Source organism: Acipenser ruthenus, unplaced genomic scaffold (assembly GCF_902713425.1).
Source record: "Acipenser ruthenus unplaced genomic scaffold, fAciRut3.2 maternal haplotype, whole genome shotgun sequence".
In the NCBI taxonomy this organism is placed as follows: domain Eukaryota; kingdom Metazoa; phylum Chordata; class Actinopteri; order Acipenseriformes; family Acipenseridae; genus Acipenser; species Acipenser ruthenus.
In genome coordinates this window covers 448,150-462,748 of record NW_026708811.1, presented here as the reverse complement: position 1 = coordinate 462,748, position 14,599 = coordinate 448,150, and the positions used below count along the sequence as shown (strand labels likewise).

At 37.3% G+C, this 14,599-nt stretch overlaps 5 non-coding genes across 5 annotated transcripts; 1 reads left to right on the top strand and 4 right to left on the bottom strand.

The window, feature by feature from the left end:
* Window positions 1-2,241: 2,241 nt before the first annotated feature.
* On the top strand, window positions 2,242-2,348 carry LOC131736153 (U6 spliceosomal RNA). The gene has a single exon (XR_009327955.1). It is a non-coding gene; the product is annotated as a U6 spliceosomal RNA (small nuclear RNA).
* Window positions 2,341-2,444, bottom strand: LOC131736123 (U6 spliceosomal RNA). Its single transcript, XR_009327925.1, has one exon. It is a non-coding gene; the product is annotated as a U6 spliceosomal RNA (small nuclear RNA).
* A 3,562-nt stretch (window positions 2,445-6,006) lies between these two features.
* LOC131736151 (U6 spliceosomal RNA) lies at window positions 6,007-6,113 on the bottom strand. The gene has a single exon (XR_009327953.1). It is a non-coding gene; the product is annotated as a U6 spliceosomal RNA (small nuclear RNA).
* Window positions 6,114-9,676: 3,563 nt separating this feature from the next.
* On the bottom strand, window positions 9,677-9,783 carry LOC131736186 (U6 spliceosomal RNA). Its single transcript, XR_009327990.1, has one exon. It is a non-coding gene; the product is annotated as a U6 spliceosomal RNA (small nuclear RNA).
* A 3,559-nt stretch (window positions 9,784-13,342) lies between these two features.
* On the bottom strand, window positions 13,343-13,449 carry LOC131736150 (U6 spliceosomal RNA). Its single transcript, XR_009327952.1, has one exon. It is a non-coding gene; the product is annotated as a U6 spliceosomal RNA (small nuclear RNA).
* Window positions 13,450-14,599: the final 1,150 nt, after the last annotated feature.

Below are 14,599 nucleotides of genomic sequence, written 5' to 3'. Positions count from 1 at the left end.
TATTTGAAACTAAAACTAATTATTTGATTTCATAAGATTAATAGTATGTTTTAAGTATTTGCTATAATAAGAAAACATATTATTTAAACTGACAAGTATTATTGCTTGTTCATGACTTTACTGTATTAATAAGAAGATTAAAAGCTGGAAGCAGTATTTGATTTAATTAAAAGGAAAAGTGGTACAGTTTATTTCTCCTTCTATTGAACAACAAGACCTCTAGACATTATGCTGTCCATTGAATTATAGAATTTTAAGGGTATTGTGTTATGTTTTTGTGTTAAGTTTGTAATAATATACTATAATGTACCTTGTTGTTAATCCACTATACTATTGTCTAATGATGGTAGATGGAGTCCTTATAATGTGGTTCTTGGAAACTGCTCTATTGCTAAAAGGGGCCTCTCTCCTTATCCCGATGAACAGGCTGTAGAGAAAGGAGGGGGTCTTATTGCATTCTACGCTAGCAAAGCTGCAAGTCTTGTAGATTTGGAATTTAGGGTTTATGGAATTAGTGGTTTAGCACAGATAAGAATATATCTTGAAATAATATGCAAAAATGATGGCTTAACAGACATTGATAGGTCATAGATCTAAAAAAGTGTTTGCACAGACTTTGGCCTTGAAAAAACAAGAGACTCTGGAAAACTGCTTGGAATAGCATATTTAGAAGTCAGATACAGGTCAGAGCCTGGTTAGTGCATCTTTTAAGGGATAAATAATTCTAATGAAAACTATTACCACTTAAACTTAGTGAAACTAATTGACTTAAATACTGCACGAGACAATCTTTTGTCAAATCCTCTGTTAGACAATGGTATATGGAATTAAAACTGACTCATTAACAAAATGATGAAACAATATGAGGTTAAAAGAAACACATGCCTTTAATTTAGCAAAATATAATGAATTAGAAGATGATGTCACATATTAAGAACATCTCTCATATATAACACATATAAAAATAGTGTTTTGCATGCACATATAAACAGTAGTGTTTTTATATTATATTATAAACCAAGATCCTGGGAACTTTGGTTCACTTAACTTTTCAGATAAAGGAGGGGCTCGGAGGAAAACAAGGAATGAGATCATAGAGTTGGACAAATATGAAGTTGTGAATTCATTCAGTACATGACACCTATTCATTCTGAAAAGTTAGTCCGGATCTTTTGAAAACTATTATTTGTAAAAGGGATAAGAGCTGTCTCACCAGATTAATGATTGGATTTAATTGAGGCGTCCCATGTATTCCAATGGGACGAAAAACCTATATAACTCCTAAGTAATTACAATGGAGTACCACACTCATCCCAGACAGGGTAAGGTGGTCCATCTTCTGCAAACTTTAAATACATAAGTCTGTCAATTTCTTGGGTGCTATATTAGTCATCTGGATATATTGCGGGTCAAGAGCGTAATAAAAATACCCCACAAGGAGTAGTAACATCTCTGTCCTCCTAACGTCTCCCCTGAGATAAGAGTGTATACTGAGCTAAATGGAACAGAGTACGTACAGAAATCTGAACCTACGGATTTTGTGACAGTAAGCAAACTTGTTAAATTTGCATATCTCCCAGCTGTCTCTCTGATGTATAGCTGTGCTCACTTCTTTATTAAACGTGAGTTTAAACTATTATTATTATTATTATTACTATTATTACCTCTGACCGTATAACCTGGCATCCTTCACTCCTGTTCCTGGAAGAATGGCCTCCAGCTGAGGTAGTTTCATCAGTTATTTCTTGTACCTGTTTTTAAACTAGATGACCACTACATCGTGTCTAAAGGTATAATTGCAAGAACTGTGTAGTTCTGTATTCCTAATAATCATTGAGTGTCATTATTAAACCCTAACTCTGACCCTAGCCCCGAGTATTAAGCCCCCTCCTCTGAGGTGTCAGTTGCATTCTGCGCTGTGATACGAAACGGGACCCTGGTCAACCTGCAAGTCTTTCGGGATGCTGGCCAATCCAGAGGGGTCAACGTCGTAGGTAACATGTCAGTATTTGCATATCTTTCCCAGCCGGTTTGAAGGTGCAGATGTGCAGACTTCTTTATTCAGCCGCTTTCTGCAAACGTGATATCCTCAGAGTTTGTAACCCTCTGCGTGTTGATTGTGGACAACCATGCATATACGCAGAGCAATTGGACACAATTGGACTATGCTTGACACACCACAAGACCAATCGCTCTTTAGCCACTCGCTGTACATAGAGGCGCGTATCAGGTAAGCACCGTGTGTTCGCTACGGCAGCACATATACTAAAATTGGAACGATACAGAGAAGATTAGCATGGCCCCTGCGCAAGGATGACACGCAAATTCGTGAAGCGTTCCACATTTTTGGTCTTTTTTTGTCGTTGGGAATAGTAGATTCAGGGGCCATGCTAATCTTCTCTGTATCGTTCCAATTTTAGTATATGTGCTGCCGTAGCGAACACACGGTGCTTACCTGATACGCGCCTCTATGTACAGCGAGTGGCTAAAGAGCTATTGGTCTTGTGGTGTGTCAAGCATAGTCCAATTGTGTCCAATTGCTCTGCGTATATGCATGGTTGTCCACAATCAACACGCAGAGGGTTACAAACTCTGAGGATATCACGTTTGCAGAAAGCGGCTGAATAAAGAAGTCTGCACATCTGCACCTTCAAACCGGCTGGGAAAGATATGCAAATACTGACATGTTACCTATGACGTTGACCCCTCCGGATTGGCCAGCATACCAAAAGACTTGCAGGTTGACCAGGGTCCCGTTTCGTATCACAGCGCGGAATGCAACTGACACCTCAGAGGAGGGGGCTTAATACTCGGGGCTAGGGTCAGAGTTAGGGTTTAATAATGACACTCAATGATTATTAGGAATACAGAACTACACAGTTCTTGCAATTATACCTTTAGACACGATGTAGTGGTCATCTAGTTTAAAAACAGGTACAAGAAATAACTGATGAAACTACCTCAGCTGGAGGCCATTCTTCCAGGAACAGGAGTGAAGGATGCCAGGTTATACGGTCAGAGGTAATAATAGTAATAATAATAATAATAATAGTTTAAACTCACGTTTAATAAAGAAGTGAGCACAGCTATACATCAGAGAGACAGCTGGGAGATATGCAAATTTAACAAGTTTGCTTACTGTCACAAAATCCGTAGGTTCAGATTTCTGTACGTACTCTGTTCCATTTAGCTCAGTATACACTCTTATCTCAGGGGAGACGTTAGGAGGACAGAGATGTTACTACTCCTTGTGGGGTATTTTTATTACGCTCTTGACCCGCAATATATCCAGATGACTAATATAGCACCCAAGAAATTGACAGACTTATGTATTTAAAGTTTGCAGAAGATGGACCACCTTACCCTGTCTGGGATGAGTGTGGTACTCCATTGTAATTACTTAGGAGTTATATAGGTTTTTCGTCCCATTGGAATACATGGGACGCCTCAATTAAATCCAATCATTAATCTGGTGAGACAGCTCTTATCCCTTTTACAAATAATAGTTTTCAAAAGATCCGGACTAACTTTTCAGAATGAATAGGTGTCATGTACTGAATGAATTCACAACTTCATATTTGTCCAACTCTATGATCTCATTCCTTGTTTTCCTCCGAGCCCCTCCTTTATCTGAAAAGTTAAGTGAACCAAAGTTCCCAGGATCTTGGTTTATAATATAATATAAAAACACTACTGTTTATATGTGCATGCAAAACACTATTTTTATATGTGTTATATATGAGAGATGTTCTTAATATGTGACATCATCTTCTAATTCATTATATTTTGCTAAATTAAAGGCATGTGTTTCTTTTAACCTCATATTGTTTCATCATTTTGTTAATGAGTCAGTTTTAATTCCATATACCATTGTCTAACAGAGGATTTGACAAAAGATTGTCTCGTGCAGTATTTAAGTCAATTAGTTTCACTAAGTTTAAGTGGTAATAGTTTTCATTAGAATTATTTATCCCTTAAAAGATGCACTAACCAGGCTCTGACCTGTATCTGACTTCTAAATATGCTATTCCAAGCAGTTTTCCAGAGTCTCTTGTTTTTTCAAGGCCAAAGTCTGTGCAAACACTTTTTTAGATCTATGACCTATCAATGTCTGTTAAGCCATCATTTTTGCATATTATTTCAAGATATATTCTTATCTGTGCTAAACCACTAATTCCATAAACCCTAAATTCCAAATCTACAAGACTTGCAGCTTTGCTAGCGTAGAATGCAATAAGACCCCCTCCTTTCTCTACAGCCTGTTCATCGGGATAAGGAGAGAGGCCCCTTTTAGCAATAGAGCAGTTTCAAAGAACCACATTATAAGGACTCCATCTACCATCATTAGACAATAGTATAGTGGATTAACAACAAGGTACATTATAGTATATTATTACAAACTTAACACAAAAACATAACACAACACCCTTAAAATTCTATAATTCAATGGACATCATAATGTCTAGAGGTCTTGTTGTTCAATAGAAGGAGAAATAAACTGTACCACTTTCCCTTTTAATTAAATCAAATACTGCTTCCAGCTTTTAATCTTCTTATTAATACAGTAAAGTCATGAACAAGCAATAATACTTGTCAGTTTAAATAATATGTTTTCTTATTATAGCAAATACTTAAAACATACTATTAATCTTATGAAATCAAATAATTAGTTTTAGTTTCAAATACCATGCTGTCTAAAAAAAGGTTTTAATCATTTATTTTATTAATTTACAATACCTTTGTGTCTAATTACTAGTCTTTGACCATTATAAACTATAAACAGTGTAAATTATCACTGAACCTTTTTAACTATGAATGTGGCATTTCAAGATAAACTTAATTAATTTACTTCAGTTTAACAGTTGCTGCTAGAATTTATAATATCACTTTATTTCTTTGGTGAATCCCTCTAAGATTTAAATCCAAATACAGGCCAGTATAACTGCATTCAACTCTTATATTTTTTATAATGACTGAACTAGGCTTGACCCTGTTCTTTGTTCATACAAAATCCAGCTGAGACAGGTTTTTTCTTAAGACCTTGGCTGTTCAGTTTTAATGTTCATTTATTTGTGGTAAAGAATCTCTTTCTTATCTTGTTTGTAGGTGTGATTAACGTTCACTTTTAGCCGGAATGGTGCTTTTTTATTCCCAGATTACTAAGTACTTAATTAAAAACATGTGTAGACTGACCTATTTCATGGAGCAAGAGAGCCACCTACTGGCGGTACACGGATACTCCCTCTTTATCCTTCCTTCAAAAAACCTCTAACACTTCATTTTTATGTCAAAGTACATTCCATATGTGAAATCGCCTAGGACATGTCCAGCATATCCATACGTTCCCAGCAGGATTCAGCTTCTGTACCAGGTTTCGCTCTAGTTGTTTCCACAAGAAGTCCCTTGATCCAATGTTTCTCCAGCACAGGTGTGGATTTCCACGGTCTGACTTCATTCCTATAAGATACTTGGACACGTTTAGCTGTACATATTACTTCGATATATTTCCTTTTGTTCACACCGGGTCATTTTGCAAGGTATGCGCTCCATCCAGAATTCTAAAGGAGGTCAAAACTCACTGTGATTCATATTTTTGGGCACTCAATTACTGTTCTTTTCCACATCATCAGTAGCAAACTTAACATAAATGAATCTGAATCAGTTGATGAACCGTGCACTGTAGCTTACTGAGATCCTCCATGCAAAGGAGTCCAATGTTTTACTACATGGAATAACTAGTTCACCGTCACCTGTGACATTACTATACCAGAATCTGAATCATTAATGTAGATTAGGAATAGCAAAGGTCCTAATACTGATCCCTGTGGTACACCACTGGTTACCTCGCTCCATTTTGAGGGTGCTCCTCTAATCAAATTAGGGTTTGGGTTTGGTTTTGGGCTTGGGTTAGGATTGGGGTTCCGGTTCAGCTTCAATGTTTCGGGTTCTACCAGGGGAGTTATTCCAAGGCAGGTACAGTACTATTCCCAACGACAAAAAAAGACCAAAAATGTGGAACGCTTCACGAATTTGCGTGTCATCCTTGCGCAGGGGCCATGCTAATCTTCTCTGTATCGTTCCAATTTTAGTATATGTGCTGCCGTAGCGAACACACGGTGCTTACCTGATACGCGCCTCTATGTACAGCGAGTGGCTAAAGAGCGATTGGTCTTGTGGTGTGTCAAGCATAGTCCAATTGTGTCCAATTGCTCTGCGTATATGCATGGTTGTCCACAATCAACACGCAGAGGGTTACAAACTCTGAGGATATCACGTTTGCAGAAAGCGGCTGAATAAAGAAGTCGGCACATCTGCACCTTCAAACCGGCTGGGAAAGATATGCAAATACTGACATGTTACCTATGACGTTGACCCCTCCGGATTGGCCAGCATACCAAAAGACTTGCAGGTTGACCAGGGTCCCGTTTCGTATCACAGCGCGGAATGCAACTGACACCTCAGAGGAGGGGGCTTAATACTCGGGGCTAGGGTCAGAGTTAGGGTTTAATAATGACACTCAATGATTATTAGGAATACAGAACTACACAGTTCTTGCAATTATACCTTTAGACACGATGTAGTGGTCATCTAGTTTAAAAACAGGTACAAGAAATAACTGGTGAAACTACCTCAGCTGGAGGCCATTCTTCCAGGAACAGGAGTGAAGGATGCCAGGTTATACGGTCAGAGGTAATAATAGTAATAATAATAATAATAATAGTTTAAACTCACGTTTAATAAAGAAGTGAGCACAGCTATACATCAGAGAGACAGCTGGGAGATATGCAAATTTAACAAGTTTGCTTACTGTCACAAAATCCGTAGGTTCAGATTTCTGTACGTACTCTGTTCCATTTAGCTCAGTATACACTCTTATCTCAGGGGAGACGTTAGGAGGACAGAGATGTTACTACTCCTTGTGGGGTATTTTTATTACGCTCTTGACCCGCAATATATCCAGATGACTAATATAGCACCCAAGAAATTGACAGACTTATGTATTTAAAGTTTGCAGAAGATGGACCACCTTACCCTGTCTGGGATGAGTGTGGTACTCCATTGTAATTACTTAGGAGTTATATAGGTTTTTCGTCCCATTGGAATACATGGGACGCCTCAATTAAATCCAATCATTAATCTGGTGAGACAGCTCTTATCCCTTTTTACAAATAATAGTTTTCAAAAGATCCGGACTAACTTTTCAGAATGAATAGGTGTCATGTACTGAATGAATTCACAACTTCATATTTGTCCAACTCTATGATCTCATTCCTTGTTTTCCTCCGAGCCCCTCCTTTATCTGAAAAGTTAAGTGAACCAAAGTTCCCAGGATCTTGGTTTATAATATAATATAAAAACACTACTGTTTATATGTGCATGCAAAACACTATTTTTATATGTGTTATATATGAGAGATGTTCTTAATATGTGACATCATCTTCTAATTCATTATATTTTGCTAAATTAAAGGCATGTGTTTCTTTTAACCTCATATTGTTTCATCATTTTGTTAATGAGTCAGTTTTAATTCCATATACCATTGTCTAACAGAGGATTTGACAAAAGATTGTCTCGTGCAGTATTTAAGTCAATTAGTTTCACTAAGTTTAAGTGGTAATAGTTTTCATTAGAATTATTTATCCCTTAAAAGATGCACTAACCAGGCTCTGACCTGTATCTGACTTCTAAATATGCTATTCCAAGCAGTTTTCCAGAGTCTCTTGTTTTTTCAAGGCCAAAGTCTGTGCAAACACTTTTTTAGATCTATGACCTATCAATGTCTGTTAAGCCATTGTTTTTGCATATTATTTCAAGATATATTCTTATCTGTGCTAAACCACTAATTCCATAAACCCTAAATTCCAAATCTACAAGACTTGCAGCTTTGCTAGCGTAGAATGCAATAAGACCCCCTCCTTTCTCTACAGCCTGTTCATCGGGATAAGGAGAGAGGCCCCTTTTAGCAATAGAGCAGTTTCCAAGAACCACATTATAAGGACTCCATCTACCATCATTAGACAATAGTATAGTGGATTAACAACAAGGTACATTATAGTATATTATTACAAACTTAACACAAAAACATAACACAACACCCTTAAAATTCTATAATTCAATGGACATCATAATGTCTAGAGGTCTTGTTGTTCAATAGAAGGAGAAATAAACTGTACCACTTTCCCTTTTAATTAAATCAAATACTGCTTCCAGCTTTTAATCTTCTTATTAATACAGTAAAGTCATGAACAAGCAATAATACTTGTCAGTTTAAATAATATGTTTTCTTATTATAGCAAATACTTAAAACATACTATTAATCTTATGAAATCAAATAATTAGTTTTAGTTTCAAATACCATGCTGTCTAAAAAAAGGTTTTAATCATTTATTTTATTAATTTACAATACCTTTGTGTCTAATTACTAGTCTTTGACCATTATAAACTATAAACAGTGTAAATTATCACTGAACCTTTTTAACTATGAATGTGGCATTTCAAGATAAACTTAATTAATTTACTTCAGTTTAACAGTTGCTGCTAGAATTTATAATATCACTTTATTTCTTTGGTGAATCCCTCTAAGATTTAAATCCAAATACAGGCCAGTATAACTGCATTCAACTCTTATATTTTTTATAATGACTGAACTAGGCTTGACCCTGTTCTTTGTTCATACAAAATCCAGCTGAGACAGGTTTTTTCTTAAGACCTTGGCTGTTCAGTTTTAATGTTCATTTATTTGTGGTAAAGAATCTCTTTCTTATCTTGTTTGTAGGTGTGATTAACGTTCACTTTTAGCCGGAATGGTGCTTTTTTATTCCCAGATTACTAAGTACTTAATTAAAAACATGTGTAGACTGACCTATTTCATGGAGCAAGAGAGCCACCTACTGGCGGTACACGGATACTCCCTCTTTATCCTTCCTTCAAAAAACCTCTAACACTTCATTTTTATGTCAAAGTACATTCCATATGTGAAATCGCCTAGGACATGTCCAGCATATCCATACGTTCCCAGCAGGATTCAGCTTCTGTACCAGGTTTCGCTCTAGTTGTTTCCACAAGAAGTCCCTTGATCCAATGTTTCTCCAGCACAGGTGTGGATTTCCATGGTCTGACTTCATTCCTATAAGATACTTGGACACGTTTAGCTGTACATATTACTTCGATATATTTCCTTTTGTTCACACCGGGTCATTTTGCAAGGTATGCGCTCCATCCAGAATTCTAAAGGAGGTCAAAACTCACTGTGATTCATATTTTTGGGCACTCAATTACTGTTCTTTTCCACATCATCAGTAGCAAACTTAACATAAATGAATCTGAATCAGTTGATGAACCGTGCACTGTAGCTTACTGAGATCCTCCATGCAAAGGAGTCCAATGTTTTACTACATGGAATAACTAGTTCACCGTCACCTGTGACATTACTATACCAGAATCTGAATCATTAATGTAGATTAGGAATAGCAAAGGTCCTAATACTGATCCCTGTGGTACACCACTGGTTACCTCGCTCCATTTTGAGGGTGCTCCTCTAATCAAATTAGGGTTTGGGTTTGGTTTTGGGCTTGGGTTAGGATTGGGGTTCCGGTTCAGGTTCAATGTTTCGGGTTCTACCAGGGGAGTTATTCCAAGGCAGGTACAGTACTATTCCCAACGACAAAAAAAGACCAAAAATGTAGAACGCTTCACGAATTTGCGTGTCATCCTTGCGCAGGGGCCATGCTAATCTTCTCTGTATCGTTCCAATTTTAGTATATGTGCTGCCGTAGCGAACACACGGTGCTTACCTGATACGCGCCTCTATGTACAGCGAGTGGCTAAAGAGCGATTGGTCTTGTGGTGTGTCAAGCATAGTCCAATTGTGTCCAATTGCTCTGCGTATATGCATGGTTGTCCACAATCAACACGCAGAGGGTTACAAACTCTGAGGATATCACGTTTGCAGAAAGCGGCTGAATAAAGAAGTCTGCACATCTGCACCTTCAAACCGGCTGGGAAAGATATGCAAATACTGACATGTTACCTACGACGTTGACCCCTCTGGATTGGCCAGCATCCCGAAAGACTTGCAGGTTGACCAGGGTCCCGTTTCGTATCACAGCGCAGAATGCAACTGACACCTCAGAGGAGGGGGCTTAATACTCGGGGCTAGGGTCAGAGTTAGGGTTTAATAATGACACTCAATGATTATTAGGAATACAGAACTACACAGTTCTTGCAATTATACCTTTAGACACGATGTAGTGGTCATCTAGTTTAAAAACAGGTACAAGAAATAACTGATGAAACTACCTCAGCTGGAGGCCATTCTTCCAGGAACAGGAGTGAAGGATGCCAGGTTATACGGTCAGAGGTAATAATAGTAATAATAATAATAATAGTTTAAACTCACGTTTAATAAAGAAGTGAGCACAGCTATACATCAGAGAGACAGCTGGGAGATATGCAAATTTAACAAGTTTGCTTACTGTCACAAAATCCATAGGTTCAGATTTCTGTACGTACTCTGTTCCATTTAGCTCAGTATACACTCTTATCTCAAGGGAGACGTTAGGAGGACAGAGATGTTACTACTCCTTGTGGGGTATTTTTATTACGCTCTTGACCCGCAATATATCCAGATGACTAATATAGCACCCAAGAAATTGACAGACTTATGTATTTAAAGTTTGCAGAAGATGGACCACCTTACCCTGTCTGGGATGAGTGTGGTACACCATTGTAATTACTTAGGAGTTATATAGGTTTTTCATCCCATTGGAATACATGGGACGCCTCAATTAAATCCAATCATTAATCTGGTGAGACAGCTCTTATCCCTTTTACAAATAATAGTTTTCAAAAGATCCGGACTAACTTTTCAGAATGAATAGGTGTCATGTACTGAATGAATTCACAACTTCATATTTGTCCAACTCTATGATCTCATTCCTTGTTTTCCTCCGAGCCCCTCCTTTATCTGAAAAGTTAAGTGAACCAAAGTTCCCAGGATCTTGGTTTATAATATAATATAAAAACACTACTGTTTATATGTGCATGCAAAACACTATTTTTATATGTGTTATATATGAGAGATGTTCTTAATATGTGACATCATCTTCTAATTCATTATATTTTGCTAAATTAAAGGCATGTGTTTCTTTTAACCTCATATTGTTTCATCATTTTGTTAATGAGTCAGTTTTAATTCCATATACCATTGTCTAACAGAGGATTTGACAAAAGATTGTCTCGTGCAGTATTTAAGTCAATTAGTTTCACTAAGTTTAAGTGGTAATAGTTTTCATTTGAATTATTTATCCCTTAAAAGATGCACTAACCAGGCTCTGACCTGTATCTGACTTCTAAATATGCTATTCCAAGCAGTTTTCCAGAGTCTCTTGTTTTTTCAAGGCCAAAGTCTGTGCAAACACTTTTTTAGATCTATGACCTATCAATGTCTGTTAAGCCATCATTTTTGCATATTATTTCAAGATATATTCTTATCTGTGCTAAACCACTAATTCCATAAACCCTAAATTCCAAATCTACAAGACTTGCAGCTTTGCTAGCGTAGAATGCAATAAGACCCCCTCCTTTCTCTACAGCCTGTTCATCGGGATAAGGAGAGAGGCCCCTTTTAGCAATAGAGCAGTTTCAAAGAACCACATTATAAGGACTCCATCTACCATCATTAGACAATAGTATAGTGGATTAACAACAAGGTACATTATAGTATATTATTACAAACTTAACACAAAAACATAACACAACACCCTTAAAATTCTATAATTCAATGGACATCATAATGTCTAGAGGTCTTGTTGTTCAATAGAAGGAGAAATAAACTGTACCACTTTTCCTTTTAATTAAATCAAATACTGCTTCCAGCTTTTAATCTTCTTATTAATACAGTAAAGTCATGAACAAGCAATAATACTTGTCAGTTTAAATAATATGTTTTCTTATTATAGCAAATACTTAAAACATACTATTAATCTTATGAAATCAAATAATTAGTTTTAGTTTCAAATACCATGCTGTCTAAAAAAAGGTTTTAATCATTTATTTTATTAATTTACAATACCTTTGTGTCTAATTACTAGTCTTTGACCATTATAAACTATAAACAGTGTAAATTATCACTGAACCTTTTTAACTATGAATGTGGCATTTCAAGATAAACTTAATTAATTTACTTCAGTTTAACAGTTGCTGCTAGAATTTATAATATCACTTTATTTCTTTGGTGAATCCCTCTAAGATTTAAATCCAAATACAGGCCAGTATAACTGCATTCAACTCTTATATTTTTTATAATGACTGAACTAGGCTTGACCCTGTTCTTTGTTCATACAAAATCCAGCTGAGACAGGTTTTTTCTTAAGACCTTGGCTGTTCAGTTTTAATGTTCATTTATTTGTGGTAAAGAATCTCTTTCTTATCTTGTTTGTAGGTGTGATTAACGTTCACTTTTAGCCGGAATGGTGCTTTTTTATTCCCAGATTACTAAGTACTTAATTAAAAACATGTGTAGACTGACCTATTTCATGGAGCAAGAGAGCCACCTACTGGCGGTACACGGATACTCCCTCTTTATCCTTCCTTCAAAAAACCTCTAACACTTCATTTTTATGTCAAAGTACATTCCATATGTGAAATCGCCTAGGACATGTCCAGCATATCCATACGTTCCCAGCAGGATTCAGCTTCTGTACCATGTTTCGCTCTAGTTGTTTCCACAAGAAGTCCCTTGATCCAATGTTTCTCCAGCACAGGTGTGGATTTCCATGGTCTGACTTCATTCCTATAAGATACTTGGACACGTTTAGCTGTACATATTACTTCGATATATTTCCTTTTGTTCACACCGGGTCATTTTGCAAGGTATGCGCTCCATCCAGAATTCTAAAGGAGGTCAAAACTCACTGTGATTCATATTTTTGGGCACTCAATTACTGTTCTTTTCCACATCATCAGTAGCAAACTTAACATAAATGAATCTGAATCAGTTGATGAACCGTGCACTGTAGCTTACTGAGATCCTCCATGCAAAGGAGTCCAATGTTTTACTACATGGAATAACTAGTTCACCGTCACCTGTGACATTACTATACCAGAATCTGAATCATTAATGTAGATTAGGAATAGCAAAGGTCCTAATACTGATCCCTGTGGTACACCACTGGTTACCTCGCTCCATTTTGAGGGTGCTCCTCTAATCAAATTAGGGTTTGGGTTTGGTTTTGGGCTTGGGTTAGGATTGGGGTTCCGGTTCAGCTTCAATGTTTCGGGTTCTACCAGGGGAGTTATTCCAAGGCAGGTACAGTACTATTCCCAACGACAAAAAAAGACCAAAAATGTGGAACGCTTCACGAATTTGCGTGTCATCCTTGCGCAGGGGCCATGCTAATCTTCTCTGTATCGTTCCAATTTTAGTATATGTGCTGCCGTAGCGAACACACGGTGCTTACCTGATACGCGCCTCTATGTACAGCGAGTGGCTAAAGAGCGATTGGTCTTGTGGTGTGTCAAGCATAGTCCAATTGTGTCCAATTGCTCTGCGTATATGCATGGTTGTCCACAATCAACACGCAGAGGGTTACAAACTCTGAGGATATCACGTTTGCAGAAAGCGGCTGAATAAAGAAGTCTGCACATCTGCACCTTCAAACCGGCTGGGAAAGATATGCAAATACTGACATGTTACCTATGACGTTGACCCCTCCGGATTGGCCAGCATACCAAAAGACTTGCAGGTTGACCAGGGTCCCGTTTCGTATCACAGCGCGGAATGCAACTGACACCTCAGAGGAGGGGGCTTAATACTCGGGGCTAGGGTCAGAGTTAGGGTTTAATAATGACACTCAATGATTATTAGGAATACAGAACTACACAGTTCTTGCAATTATACCTTTAGACACGATGTAGTGGTCATCTAGTTTAAAAACAGGTACAAGAAATAACTGATGAAACTACCTCAGCTGGAGGCCATTCTTCCAGGAACAGGAGTGAAGGATGCCAGGTTATACGGTCAGAGGTAATAATAGTAATAATAATAATAATAATAGTTTAAACTCACGTTTAATAAAGAAGTGAGCACAGCTATACATCAGAGAGACAGCTGGGAGATATGCAAATTTAACAAGTTTGCTTACTGTCACAAAATCCGTAGGTTCAGATTTCTGTACGTACTCTGTTCCATTTAGCTCAGTATACACTCTTATCTCAGGGGAGACGTTAGGAGGACAGAGATGTTACTACTCCTTGTGGGGTATTTTTATTACGCTCTTGACCCGCAATATATCCAGATGACTAATATAGCACCCAAGAAATTGACAGACTTATGTATTTAAAGTTTGCAGAAGATGGACCACCTTACCCTGTCTGGGATGAGTGTGGTACTCCATTGTAATTACTTAGGAGTTATATAGGTTTTTCGTCCCATTGGAATACATGGGACGCCTCAATTAAATCCAATCATTAATCTGGTGAGACAGCTCTTATCCCTTTTACAAATAATAGTTTTCAAAAGATCCGGACTAACTTTTCAGAATGAATAGGTGTCATGTACTGAATGAATTCACAACTTCATATTTGTCCAACTCTATGA